This window comes from Mustelus asterias, chromosome 4, assembly GCF_964213995.1.
Source record: "Mustelus asterias chromosome 4, sMusAst1.hap1.1, whole genome shotgun sequence".
Classification (NCBI taxonomy): domain Eukaryota; kingdom Metazoa; phylum Chordata; class Chondrichthyes; order Carcharhiniformes; family Triakidae; genus Mustelus; species Mustelus asterias.
In genome coordinates this window covers 30,465,953-30,481,280 of record NC_135804.1, presented here as the reverse complement: position 1 = coordinate 30,481,280, position 15,328 = coordinate 30,465,953, and the positions used below count along the sequence as shown (strand labels likewise).

The following is a 15,328-nucleotide window of genomic DNA, read 5'->3' as shown; positions in this document are numbered from 1 at the left end:
CTCTTGTTACCACAGTATTGGTATGACTAGTCCAGTTTCTGGTTAATGGTAACCCCAGGATATTGATAATGGAGGATTCAGCAACGGCAAGGCCATTGAATGTCATGGGGCAATGGTTAGATTCTCTCCTGTTGGAGGTCTTTGCCTGGCACTTGTGGGAGGCAGTGACTGTATTTTCAGTAGACTAGTGATCCAAATACCCAGGGTTGCAGGTTCGAATCCCACTTTGGCAGATGGTGAAATTTGAATTCAATAAAAATCTGGAACCCAATTTGTTTACTAATGGCCTTTAGGGAAGGAAATCTGCCATCCTTATATGGTCTGACCTGTGGTTGTCTCTTAACTGCCTTCCGAAATGACCTCACAAGCCACTCAGTTCAATGCCAATCAGGGATGCGCAATAAATGCTGGCAAAGCCAGTTGACACCCACGTCCCATGAATAAACAGAAAAAACAACTTGTGGTATGAATGTTACTTGCTACTTGTCAGCTCAAGCTTGGAACTTGTCCAGGTCTTGCTGCATTTGCTTCAATATCTGAGGAATTGCAAATGGTGAACATTGTGCAATCAGCAAACATTCCCACTTCCAATGTACTTCTGGTAAACAAGTGCTACTTGACAGTATTGTTGGTGACCCCTCGCATCACTTTACTGATGATCAAGAGTAGACCGATGGGGCAGTATTTGTCTGCATTCGTTCTGCTTTTAGCAAATAGAAAGTACATACCCGAGCAGCTTTCCACATTGCAGGGTAAATGCCAGTGTTGTAACTATTGGTATAACTTGGCTAGGCATGGCTGGTTCTGGAGCACAAATTGCTTTAGTGCTATTGCTGGAATACTGTCAGAGCCCATAGCTTTTGCAGTATCCAGTGCCTTCAGCCATTTCATACTATCACACGGAGTGAATCGACTTGGCTAACAACTGGCATCGGAGATGCTGGGCTGAATGGATTATCCACTGAGCGTTTCTAGCTGTTGACTATTGCAAATGCTTCAGTCTTATATTTTATATTGAGTTGCTGAACTCTGCCATCATTGGGGGAGATATTTGTGGAGCTGCCTCCTCCTACGAGTTGTTTAAATTGTCCACCACTATTCACAACTGAGTGGGGCAGGATCTGCATAGCTTAGGTCTGATCAGTTTGTGAACCCTGTCTATTGCTTGCTACTTATGCTATTTACATGTTGCCCTGTGTTGCAACTTCACCAAGTTGACACATTTTCAGGTATGCTTGATGCAACTCCAGGCATGCCCTTCCGCAATGATCGTTGAACCAGGCTTGACCCCAGGGAATGGTAGGCTGGGAAGAATGCCGGATCATGAAGTTACAGATTGCAGTTGAGTACAACGTTGCTGCAGATAGCCCACAGCATCTCAGTTGCCCAGTCTATAATTGCTAGATCTATTCAAAATCTATCCCTGTAAACACGGCAGAAGCGCCAAACAGCACGATGATAATGCAGTTGACATGATGCACTTGGATTTGCAAAAGGGTTTTGGTAAAGAGCCACTAACAGGCTTGTCAGCAAAGTTAAAGACCGTGAAATTAAAGAGACAGTGACAGGAAACAACAGAGAAGTGGTGAATCACTGTTTTCCAGACTATATATAGTGGTTCCTCAGGGGTCAGAACTTCTGAACTACTGCTTTTCTTGACTTATGTTAATGATTCAGATTTGAGTGTACAATATACAATTTGCAGATGTATTGTGAACAGAGGAGGATAGTGATAAACTTTGAAAGGACATACACTGGTGGAATAAGCAGCGGACAGTGATGAAACTTAATGTAGCAAACTACAAAGTGATGCATCTGGTTAGCAAGAATGAGGAGAAGCAATGTAAAATAAATACAATTATAGAGGGTGCAGAAACAGAGTGACTGGAACGGGTGTGGTGGCATCGTGACGAGTAACCCAGAGACGCAGGATAATGTTCCGAGGATCCGGTTTAGAAACCCACCATAGCAGATGACAAAATTTGAATTTAATGAACATCTAGAAATGACAGTGCAATGATGACCATTGTCATAAAAATCCATCTGGTTCACTAATGAACGTTAGGGAAAGACATTGTCATCCTTACCTGGTCTGGCCTACATGAGACTCCAGACCCATGGCAATGTTCTCTGAAATGAAGGGCAATTAAGGATGGGCAATAAATGCTAGCTCAGCCAGCAACAACCACATCCCAGTGATATTTTAAAAATGTGCATAAATCTTTAAAAGGTAGCTGGACAAGCTGAGAAATTAATGATGAATACCAGATCTTAAGTTTAGAAAAATAGAGGCACCGAGTACAAAAGCAAGTTATGATGATTCTTCATAACATACTGATTCAGCATGAACAATCCTAGGTACCGCACTAGGAAGAATGTGGAGGTTTGAGAGAGAGTGCAGAAAAAAATTATGAGGAACTTCAGAGGAGAAGCGGAGGCTTTTCCCCTGAAAGAAGATTAAGAGATTTGACAGAAGTGTTCAAAATCATGAGGGTTCTGGACAAAGTAGATAGGGCAAAACACTTTCTGTTGGAAGGTTAGAGTACCAGAGAATATTGATCTAGTGTGATTGACCAAAGAAGCTAGTGATGAGGAAAATCCTTATATAGCCAGTGGTTAGGATTGAGCATGCACTGCCCGAGTATGCACAGATGATTCATTGAGGTTTTCCAAAGAGTTGGCAATTATCCGGAGAAAAAATTTGCAGGCTACAGAGGCTGAGCAAATCAAATTCCTCTTGCAGAGAGCCTGCACAGTGGGCTAAATGACCTCCTCCTGTGCTACAACCATTCTATAACTCTGTAATCTCAGTCCTAGGACACAGATACGAGCTCCTCAGGATACAATCTTACAACCATCTTCAGCTACTTCGACAATAACCTTCATTCCACAAGTCAGAAGTGGGGGTGCTCACTGATGTAGCAATCAGTACCAATGACAAAGCAGTTCATGCCCTAATGCAGCAAGGCCTGATCAACATGCAGGATTGGGCTGTCAGTGGCAAGCAACATTAATATCACAAAAGTGGCAGAATGCAACTGCCAGAGACCATGTCCAATCAAGTAACGTCAAGCATCTCCACTTGACATTCAAAGCCATGAACATTGCTGAGAGCCCACCAATGACATCCAGAGGACAGTGACTGACCGATGACCAACAGCAGGTTAGAGGCTGGAAATTCTGTGAGGAGTAACACCTCCTTGACTCCCTAAATCCCACCTACCATCAAGGGACAGGCCTGGAGTGTGATGGAATACTCCCCACTTGCCTGGATGAGCACAGCTCCAGCAACACGAAGCTTGACACCAACCAGAACAAAACAGCCTAAGTGATCTGCATTCCATTCACCACCTTAAACATTCGCCCCATCCATCACAAACAAAATGACCATCACATTGTTGCAATTCGCCAGATTTCCTGACAGCCTCTTCCGAACTCGCAACCTCTAGAAGGACAAGGGCAGCAGACACATGGGAACATCAACACCTGCAAGTTCCCTTCCAAACTATGCACATCACCATTCCTTCACTGTTGTTTGTCAAAAATCTGGAACTCTCTCTCTCCAAGAGCAGTGGGTGTGTATCAACATGAACTTCAGTGGTTCAAGACGACAGCTCACTATCTACCAGCTTCTCGAGAGCAATTCGGTATGGGTCACAAACATGGGCCTTTCTAGTAATGGTCACATCCAATAAACCAATAAAGTGCAGCAACCCATTTAACATAAATGTACAACTTGGTTTTTTGGGAGAGCATTGAGCAAAGTTTAAATGCTGGCTAGGAAAACAAGAGAACACTTTGGCCTTTCTTCAACAAGCAAAGGAACATTTATGCACACAAATTTCCAGAAAGGGCACTGGCTTAATTGTAACAGCACTCTCTTAACATTGCACTAAAATGACAACATGGATAACATGTCAAGTCCTTGACACTCAGCTGAAAGTGCCATCACTGCACCAAACTGTTGTATGCAATTTTCCAGAGTAATTCACTGACTTTGGGCAGTGGAAGGCACCATATATAAGCAAGCCTGCCTTTTTTCTTACAATGTCTTTGCATCTGTCTATTGCAGTGACTGGAGGTTTAAGCTTTCAAAATCTTAAACAGCACTATGTTCAAACAAAATTACCATGCCAAATGTTTGTCAACTAGTATTTCCAAGTAAAAATACATCTGATTTAAACTATTGAGTCAAATGATTTGACAGGACTTGAGCTTTTGATGAAAGGTATCAATTTCTAGATCACACCATACACTGAACCAATGAATACCAGATCAAGTACTAGTAAACTTTTCCAGGTTGTCTTCAACCAATTGAATGAAACTTGTGTCACAACAAGAGCTGTGAAGAAGGCATATAGTGTGTTAGCTTTTATTAACAGGGGGTTGGAGTTTAAGAGCCGTGGGGTTATGCTGCAACTGTACAGGACCTTGGTGAGACCGCATTTGGAATATTGCGTGCAGTTCTGGTCACCTCACTATAAGAAGGATGTGGAAGCGCTGGAAAGAGTGCAGAGGAGATTTACCAGGATGCTGCCTGGTTTGGAGTGTCGGTCTTATGAGGAAAGGTTGAGGGAGCTGGGGCTGTTCTCTCTGGAGCGGAGGAGATTGAGGGGAGACTTAATAGAGGTTTATAAAATGATGAAGGGGATAGATCGAGTGAACGTTCAAAGACTATTTCCTCGGGTGGATGGAGCTATTACAAGGGGGCATAACTATAGGGTTCATGGTGGGAGATATAGGAAGGATATCAGAGGTAGGTTCTTCACGCAGAGAGTGGTTGGGGTGTGGAATGGACTGCCTGCAGTGATAGTGGAGTCAGACACTTTAGGAACATTTAAGCGGTTATTGGATAGGCACATGGAGCACACCAGGATGGTAGGGAGTGGGATAGCTTGATCTTGGTTTCAGATGAAGGTCGGCACAACATCGTGGGCCGAAGGGCCTGTTCTGTGCTGTAATGTTCTATGTTCTATGTTCTAACAGCAACATTTTTTAAACACCCAACGAATGTTAAAATTTTAATTGTTTCATTTGCAATTAACAGTCATATCCGTCAATACCACATTTATTCTCTTCTCTTAAGATTCTGAAAAAAAAATTTCAGAACTCGTGAAACAACTAACTGATTCCAACTATACTTAAACATGATGTTGGAATACAAGATTTGCTTAGTATTTAAATATTGCAAATACAGAGTATGTAATAAGTGAACACAGGTACTGAAATTGCAAATCTGGAAATCCAACTTCTGCATTATTTTAGTCAGTTTACTTTTAAAACCAGTTTGCCAACCAACATACAAGTTGTATTCAAATAATGTGATAAACACCAGCCAGTATATTCGGTCAGTGAACAAAATCTTGGCCTAGAAATATTGCACTGTTCAGCTACTTCTGCAGGCAATTCCAGAGTACAAAATTAACTAAAGCTACCACGAGTAACAAAATCACCCTTTCCTTGGGCTATTTAATTACATTTTTATACTCCAATTATTCTTCCAAATGGAATCTCATTCCCCTACCTGTATCAAAGGTTTATCTTTTAATTTACTTTCTAGCTAGGCAGCAACAGGTCTGCACCATCATGCAATTCTCAAGAATACTTTTTACATTTAAACTTAAAGTTTAGTCACAATAGGCTTACATTAATATTGCAATGAAGTTACTGTGAACATTTGTTCATGATAACTAAGAATTCAACTTAAAGACGGACTAAGTAAAAATACAACATTAAAACTTTGATTTCCAAATACAGACTTGTGCACAAATATTAAGGTATTTACATTTCCATATTATTTCTTGAATAATGATAAAAGCACAAAAGATGATGGAACCGATTTTAGGAAGGACTTCTGTAATAATATTGTGTGCCATAATGAACAACCATGGTCATCTTCTGTATTTGCCCCTTCACATAAAAACTAGTACAACTAGTAAGTTAAGTAACATTTCACATAAATTAGTACACAATGTATGATTGAGAAATTCGTCAAGCATTTGCCCTCTTCTAGAGGGAGCATGGCTCTTTCAAACTAAAGCAGCTAGTTAGATAGTTGCCTTTTGTTGCAGTCTCTATCAAAAAAATCATGACCTAAAATTATCCACAAACATATACAATATGTACCACACTTTTGTAGAAAAACCCTGGAACCCTGTGCGATTACAACAGCAGCTTTAATTTACATTGTAGGGCTTCTGAGAACAAAAACATTTCAGGTTGCTTTCCATCAAGATGGAAGTGGACACTGAGCAGGTGAAGCAGAAGTGTTGGGATGGTGCTAAATCAAAGGCATAATTAATAAGATAGTTTTGAAATTTTGGAAATGGAGGGAAACAAGTGACAATGCTTCCATAAGAAAATAAAAGGGGACAGAACTACAATGCCTTGAAGAATGCAAGAGTGGTCATTCAAAATCAAACTCCACCACAGGACAGCCTTCATGCTTCCACAGTATAACTTGTAACACCTGGAATGGTCGCTGATCATGATCTGGAATTGAGGAGAAAAATTCAATGTTCTATCCCTGGAAAACTCTATATGATAAGAGTTCATGACAAATTGTTGGAAGTGGATGCGATTGTCTAAGTGTGGAAATGTTACCATTTTCTTCAAATATTGTGTTCACCCACTATCCCAGTACTAACTGTTTAATATGGACTGTTAAAAGGATCAGAGTTGACAAAAGCAATATGTAAATATTTGAGATTCTACCTGCTCAAACCAGTTGACGTTCAAGTAGTGTTCAATCTATGGAATGGACTCAAAGTGAAGGTGGAAGCAGTTAGCCTTGATCCATTTAAATGCAATTTAGTAGATTTATTTCAAATAATGTATATTGGGACATATTAATTTGAAACATGATGTGATAAGTCGAGCATACTTTGAAGGCGACTTTGCAACTACGGTTCAAAAAAGTCTGCATCACTACTTTGGTTTTCCACAAGTTATTTCTGAGTCTGTTGCAGATGAATCTGTGACGGCCAAGAGAGGGAAAAAAAATTAGCCGCTGATTTTAATCTCACTTTTAGCACCTGATCCACAGCCTTACAGGTTACAACACTGCAGGTGCAGATCAAGATACCTTTTAAATGAGTTGAGCATTTCAACCTCAATTTGGGCATTGAATTCTAAATGCCAGCCACCCTCTGGATAAAAAAGCTTTCCTCATGTCCCCTCTAATCCTCTACCAATCACCTTAAATCTATACCTTCTGGTAATTAACCTCTAAGGTAGGGGAAAACAAGTCTTTCCTGTTTATGCTAACTAGGCCCCTCATTTAGATCATCCCTTAGCCTCCTCTGTTCTAAGGAAAACAACTTTTGCCTGTCCAACCTTTCCTCAAAGCTCCAATATTTAAACCCTGGCTTAACCTGTATTTTATATACAGTTCCAACATTACATCCCTGCTTTTGTATTCAATACCTCGTCCAACAAAAGGAGAGCACTCCATGTGCTTTCTTGATACCTTATCCATCTGTTCAGCCACATTCAGGGACATGTAGTCATTCACTCCAAGGTGTCTCACTTCCTCTACCCCATAACATCTTCCTGTTTGAGTATATCCTTGCTTTGTTCACCCTCCCCGATGCACTACTTCATAATCATCTGGATTGAATTCCATTTGCCACTTTTCCACCCACTCAACCAAACCATTGATATCATTCTGGAGACAACAGCCATCCTCTTCACTATCGACTAAATGGCCAATTTTCTGAGCCATCTGCAAATTTCCAAATCATGCCTCCCATATTCAAGTGTAAATCATTCATGTATACAACAAACAGCAAGGACCCCAACACAGCCTTATGGAACACCACTGGAAACCGCTTTCCATTCCTAAGATGGCGCCGGAACGAGGCGACTTCTTGCAAGCTGTGCCCAGCATACCTTCTAATTCTATCTTTTACTCTTGTTCTATGCTTCTACATTCTGCACTCTCTTGATTCCTTCTCTACGAACAGTATGTTTTGTCTGTATAGCAAGAAACAATACTTTTCACTGTATACTAATACATGTGACAATAAATCAAATCAAAATTTGCAAAAGCATACCGACCATTGCCCTTTTTTTCCCTGTCACTGAGCCAGTTTTGGATCCAACTAGCCACCTTCCCCATATGATTTCACTTGTGACCAGTCTTCCACATGGGACCTTGTTAAATGCCTTACTAAAATCCACGTAGACAACATCCACTGCACTATCCTCATCAATCCTCCTAGTTACTTCCTCAAAATTTAATAGGACATGATCTTCCCCTAACAAAACCATGCTGATGATCCCTGCCTAAGTGACAGCTATCCTGCGTCTCAGAATTGATTTCAATAATTTGCCTAACACCAAAGTCAAACTGAGATCGATTGCTATCTCAACTCCTCTATCATTGTTTCACACGACTATCAAGGTGGTAAAGAGATGGCCTTATCTAGCAATTCCTCTTAATTTTAATTGGTAAAAATTTGACCTACACTATATTTCAATAATGTGTTACAAAACCTAAGAGCAAAATATCTCACCACTACTGCTTATGTGAATAAAAGGCCACTATGCTCTAGCTATGTATCCGGCTAAACTTTTCAGCAGTTGATGCAATGTGTTCATCCTCACACCGTTCATACACTACTGTCTCCACTATGTGCTACTGTGGGGAGAACTTTATTTTTATAAATCACACAGATGGAAAGGTACGTGATAGAAGGTCACTTCATTGGTTCAGCTGAAATGGACAAATCTCAAGTCATCTGCTTACATTCACTTTTAAAGCTTGGCTTTAAAATATCTGACAAGTCTAGAGTCAATTTACATCTACTCTAAAAGGGAGCAAAGAGAAACAAAAGTTTAGCAAAGAGCACAGAGCAGATATTGCATCAGTGTTAAAAATTTTCCACAGCCTCATCCCCTCAAAACTAACTTCTTCCATCTACACAATACTCCAAAGGACTTCTTAATTTCACTTTTGTTCTCATGCATTCCCAATTTCTATCATTTCACCATTGGTAGCCATGCCAATATCTGGCTCGGCCCCAAGCTCTGGAATTCCCTCCCTACACTTCTCTCCTCCCTGACGACACAAATCAAACTCATTAAAACCTCCCTTTGCACCAAGATTTTAGTTACCTGGAATATTTCCTTTCACTGTTTGCTGTCAAATTTTGCCCGATAACACACCTGCAACACACACAGGATGTTTTACTAAATTAACTACACTACATAAATGTTTGTTGCTGCCCATAATCAATGCTTGCTGTCAAAGCTCATGTGTAAAGTTATTTTTTAAAATCAGTCAATTAAAGGCTGGCTGAACCTAGTGCAGCAAAAGTTTTTAAAATGTCACTGCTTCTTTGAGGTACAACCAGGAAACTGTATTCTATTAAGCAAGTTTCGTTAGGACACTTGGGCGGCACGGTGGCAGAGACTGGTTAGCACTGCTGCCTCTTAGCGTCAGGGACTCGGGTTCGATTCCCGGCTTGGGTCAATGTCTGTGTGAAGTTGGCACATTCTCCCCGTGGGTTTCCTCCAGGTGCTCCGGTTTCTTCCCACAGTCCGAAAGATGTGGAGGTTAGGTGCATTGGCCATGCCAAATTCTCCCTCAGTGTACCCGAACAGACGCCGGAGTGAGGCGACTAGGGGATTTTCACTAACTTCATTGCAGTGTTAATGTAAGACTACTTGTGACTAATAAATAAACTTTAACTTTTAAGCATAGGTTTTCGATTACAATTAGTCAAGGTGCTCTGTCCCACAATGTAAGAGTAAAATACCGCTTCGCTGCTGCATACCCTAGTAAAATGTCACTGCCTTCTGCATGTGAAAAAGTTCTCTAAAAACAGGTGCATGAGATCAAGAATTTGGTTGCTTTAAACAAGGGCGGTGAACAGCTTCAATCACTTAAGTTCATATATACATACCCCTAAACTTCTGTTAGCCCACAATTCTGTTTGCACTGTTTTCTAAATAACCTTTTCTCTGGTCAAGGAAATCCACAATCTTTTTCTCTAGTTATACCTCATTGCATTCAGAAAATAGGCATCATATTGATGGTTAAAGTGAAGTTTATTAGTCACAAGTAAGGCTTACATTAACATTCCCCTAGTCATCCCTCTATGACACCTGTTCAGGTGAATGCACCTAACCAGCACGTCTTTCAGAATGAGAGAGGAAACAGGAGGAAACCCGCACTCACAGTGACCCAAGCAGGGAATCAAACCCGAGTCCCTGGCACTGAGAGGCAGCAGTGCTAACCACTGGGCCACCGTGCCACTCCGGAACAATTATAAAACACATACTGAACTGCATTATTGTACAAGTTATATTTTCACCTCTGAAATAACAATTTTACTTAAAAAATTGTAACTGCAACTAATAATTACACTGCAGTTTCTATTTTAAAGAAAACTCCCCAAACTTGCTTTTTGGAGTGGAGGAAAACAATTTAACTCTACAAGGATGAACTGATCCTAAACTTAATACAATTGTGCATGAACTGTTTGATATAGTTATATAGAGTTATAAATATTAAACTTATGCTTTCATAGTTTCAACTTATATATGCTCAAATTCTGAACGCTTGTGTCAATAAGACTGAAAATAATGGCATGATAAAGCTGCCCATCAAAATAAAGATGACAGTTTAATGTCAAGCTGTCCAATGTTAGCATAAGATGCTTGAGGCACATTTAACACTTGGTTTTATTTCTAAAAGCTATATTACAAATACTTAAAGCATTATGTCTTTAGACCTTTAGTATTCACAGTTTAAAGCTATTCCCTGATTTAAACACCATCAGAATGCTGTCTTTTAGGATAAACAATGTTATCACAATGATAGCCATTTTTTGTCAAATTATGAAAATCATTGATGAGCAAGTTGTATAGTATAAAAATATTATACACCGATACTTAATATGATCGCGAGCATTGTATTCACTTCAGTCAATCGTGATTTTTCCATCTATAGTAACGCAATTACCCTAGAGTAACTTCCTCCAAAGCTAATTAACGCAAATTAATTAAGACTAACGAAGCAACCCTGCCCAGGGTGGAACTTCAGGGATAACAGCAGAATAAATATATTATAGAAAAGCTCATTAAAATGGTGGGATTGCTCAATACTGTTAGAACTTACATCCGTGGCTATATCTCAACAAGTCTCGAAACAACTCTGCTCCCATTACCTATCCACACAAGCTCACTCTCCGAAAAATGAAATGACCCAGGAGGTGGGATCAATGAGAAAATGGAATCCGTAAAACTACTTTTAACTATGACTGAAAAACCAATATTATCCCGGCGTTACAGCCACCACCGAAGAACGAATGTTGCTCGAGTGCAGCAGCTGGCTGACACAAGCCGGGCTTACTGTGCTTTTTCAGAGGGGATCACAGCAATTGGGAAAGTGAAAGGGGATAAGGTAGGAAGTCGAGCCAGGGCGAGGCGGTGGCGGGCAGGGCCGCACTCTCCAGCCGCGGCCCTAGCCCAGCCTCCCGGTGAGAGAACAACTTCTACAACCGGGCGTCGGTGGGGGGGGGGGGGGGGGGGGGTGGCGTTGAAAGGGGAGGCAGGTTATAAGAGATGGGAAGTACATAGTGATAGCCCGATACTGGAACAATCTCAGGGACACTGCAGAGATCCACAGAACCTGGAGTGATTGGAGCCCACCTACCCGCCGATCCAAGCGCTCCAAGCGGCGACTGCTCCGCGGGGGGGGAGGGGGAGGGGAGCCGGGCAACTTCAAAATGGCGGCGCCTCCAGCCTCAGCACCACTCACCGGGCGCGCAACATCACGCTGACCTTTTTCCCGGGGCTCTGGCTCGAAGATGTACCTCGTGTACCCTTGTTTTTGTGTGAAGCACAACCCCAGATAAAAAATATACAGTATTGCCTACATCGACGAAGCAGGCCGGACTCCGCTTGCAGCTTGGAAGTCAGTCTGGGTGGTTGGGTGGGTGGAGGGGATTATTTGTTCTCGCTACACCGCGCACGTATCTGAAGCAGCGGAGGAGTAACGTGGCTTTACTCGTGGCAATGACTGATGACGTCACGGCGGGATCACGTGCCTCGGGTTGAGAGTCGGTTAGTCAGGTGGGCCGGTTGAAGGTCAGAGCAGTGCTACTGTCTTGTCACCCAGATTGACTGACACTCAGAGATAAGAACAAACAACCCACAGTTATCTTTCTGATTTATTATTGTCACATGTACTAGTATACAGCGAAAAGTATTGTTTCTTACACACTTTACAGGCAAAGTATTGGATGTACTCAAGAGGCGGCTGGATATAGCACTTGGGGCGAATGGGATCAAAGGTTATGGGGAGAAAGCAGGATTAGGCTATTGAGTTGGATGATCAGCCATGGTCGTAATGAATGGTGGAGCAGGCTTGAAGGGCCAAATGGCCTCCTCCTGCTCCTATGTAAAGGATACTGTTCATAGAGGAGGAGAAATCATAGAAACCCTACAGTGCAGAAGGAGGCCATTCGGCCCATCGAGTCTGCACCGACCACAATCCCACCCAGGCCCTCCCCCCACATATTTACCCGCTAATCCCTCTAACCTACGCATCTCAGGACTCTAAAGGGCAATTTTTAACCTGGCCAATCAACCTAACCCGCACATCTTTGGACTGTGGGAGGAAACCGGAGCACCCGGAGGAAACTCACGCAGACACGAGGAGAATGTGCAAACTCCACACAGACAGTGACCCGAGCCGGGAATCAAACCCGGGACCCCTAACAAGAGGGTGCAGAATGTAGTGTTGTTACAAGTCATAGCTAGGGTGTAGAGAAAGATCGACTTAATACGAGGTAGGTCCAAAAGTCTGATGGCAGCAGGGAAGAAGCTGTTCTTGAGTCAGTTGGTATGTGTTCTCAGACTTTTTCCAGACTGGAGAATCACAGATTACTGCAGTGCAGAAGAGGCCCTTCAGCCCATCGTGTCTGCACCGACGCATGAAAGGCCCTGACCTGCCCACCTAGTCCCACTTGCCAGTACTTGGCCCATAGCCTTGAATATTATGGTGTGCCAGGTACTTCATCAAGGATGTGAGGCATTCCACCTCCACCAGGGGACCCTCCCAGACAGTGGATTCCAAACCCCCTGGGTAAAAATATTTTTCTTCAAATCCCCCCCTAAATCTCCCACCACTCACTTTTATCTTGTGTCCCCTCGTAACTGACCCTTCAACTAAGGGGAACAGCTGCTATCTATCCACCCTATCCATGCCCCTCAGAAGAAGGTGGAAGAAAGTATGTCTGGGGTGCATGGGGTCCTTGATTACGCTGGCTGCTTTTCCAAAGTAAAGCCTAACTCGTATTTTAACAACACATGTTTTAATGAAGTTTCAGCCAGGTCTGTGATTGTTAGATAAAAGCAAGGTTTATTTATCTCCCCTTTATTAAAATAGGAGTATGCCATTTGCAATCCATCAGTCCTTTTCACTGCTCCCATATCTAAAGATAATTGGAAGATTGTGACCAGCACCTTTGCAATTTCCACCATTATTTCCCTCAGTAACCTAACAAGCACATATCCAAACTGAATGATTTTTCTGCTTTAAGTAGTGTCATCCTTTTAAGCACATCCTCTTTTATCTTTTTTTATCCTATCCAATAGTAGCACTATACTGCTATATTGGTAGCATCCTCTTTTCTGGTGAAGACTGATGCAAAGTACTCATTTAGTACCTAAGCCACACCTTCTGCCTCCTCATGAAGATCTCTTTGTTCCTAATAGGCCTCACATTTCCTTTCACTAGCCTTTTATCAATTGCTCATGATAATACTTCTGCAACTCACTAAACCAATGCTCTCTCTGGTGCCAGAAAGTAAGCTGGCACAGCCTGATGCTGTGTTGTTGCAGTCTGCAGCTGGGTCCTTTCAGTAACCCAAAGGTTACTGACCCCGAGTATCTCATGAGAGCTTGAATGAGTTACAGCAGCCTTCCTCTTTCCATGTTACAGCCACTGGGAAATAACTTGTCGAAATATTAAAATGGATAAAAGCGCTCTCCAGTCAAAAAAAAATCACAGAATGGCAATTTTTTTCTCTTCTAATAATTACAGAATAGAATCCCTGCAGGGCAGAAGGAGGCCATTTCACACATCGAGTCTGCACCGTCAACAATCCCCAGATAAAAGTAAATTACTGCAGATGCTGGAATCTGAAACCAAAAGAGAAAATGCTGGAAAATCTCAGCAGGTCTGGCAGCATCTGTAAGGAGAGAAAAGAGCTGACGTTTCAAGTCCAGATGACCCTTTGTCAAAGCTAAAAGGCACAGAAAGTGGGAGGTATTTATACTGCAGGGGGAGGGGGGAGGGAATGAAAGATGAGTCATAGTCATAGAAATCAGAGGAAAAGACTGCTAATAGCTGTCCAGAGAGAGAATAAAGGGTGTGAATGGCCAAACGGCAGAGAAGCTGTAAGCTATGACAAATGGAGATGTTGGGGGAGGAGGGGAGAAAATGGGACAGAGATAGAATGTAGAGAGGGGGGGAGGAATGGGACAGAGGTAGAATGTAGAAAAGGGGAAGCGGGGGGCTTCTCCCCTGACTCTTTCCCCCTACTTCACCACCCTTCCCTTACCTTTTCTCCCCACCCCTGTTTCCCTTCTCTATATTCTGCCTCTATCCCATTCCGCCTCCCCCTCTCTTCCCCCCCCCCCCCCCCCCCATCTCCACCTGTCACAGTTTACAGCTTCTCTGCCGTTTGGCCATTCACACCCTTTATTCTCTCTGTGGACAACTATTAACAGTCTTTTCCCCTGGTTTCTATGGCTATGACTCATCTTTCATTTCCTCCCCCTTCTCCCTGCAGTATAAACATCTCCCACTTTCTATGTCTTTTAGCTCTGACAAAAGGTCATCTGGACTCGAAATATCTGCTCTTTTCTCTCCTTACAGATGCTGCCAGACCTGTTGAGAGTTTGCAGCATTTTCTCTTTTGCCGTCAACAAGCCCACCAGGCCCTTAACCCCACCTATTTACCCTGCAGGTCCCCCTGAGACTAAGGGACAATTTTGCATGGTCAATGAACCTAATTTGCACATCTTTGGAGTGTTGGAGGAAACCAGAGCATCTGGAGGAAACCCACGCAGACACAGGGAGAAGGTGCAAACTCCACACAGTCACCCAAGGCCAGATTTGAACTCGGGTCCCCCGGCGCTGTAAGGTGGCAGTGCTAAAAATTCATGCTGCCCAATTATTAAATTATCTTTTAAAAATCATGATCGAATCTACCTCCACCACATTCTCAGGCAGTGCTTTTCAGATCCTAACCACTCACTGCGTGAAAATTATTTTCTCATGTTGCTTTTAGTTCTTTTGTTATTCACCTTA

General features: G+C 42.4%; 1 protein-coding gene across 4 annotated transcripts in view; it reads right to left on the bottom strand.

Moving 5' to 3' along the window:
- The window catches only part of ap1g1 (adaptor related protein complex 1 subunit gamma 1), a 119,945-nt gene extending 108,038 nt beyond the window's left edge, over nt 1-11,907 (bottom strand). Inside the window, exon 1 of one of the 4 annotated variants that reach the window (XM_078210757.1) lies at nt 11,886-11,907. The gene's annotated coding sequence lies outside the window, so the exon portion shown is untranslated. Of the gene's footprint in view, nt 1-11,125; nt 11,184-11,658; nt 11,746-11,885 lie in introns of those variants that run through there. The other 3 variants (XM_078210755.1, XM_078210754.1, XM_078210756.1) reach the window with 3 other exon arrangements.
- Nucleotides 11,908-15,328: the final 3,421 nt, after the last annotated feature.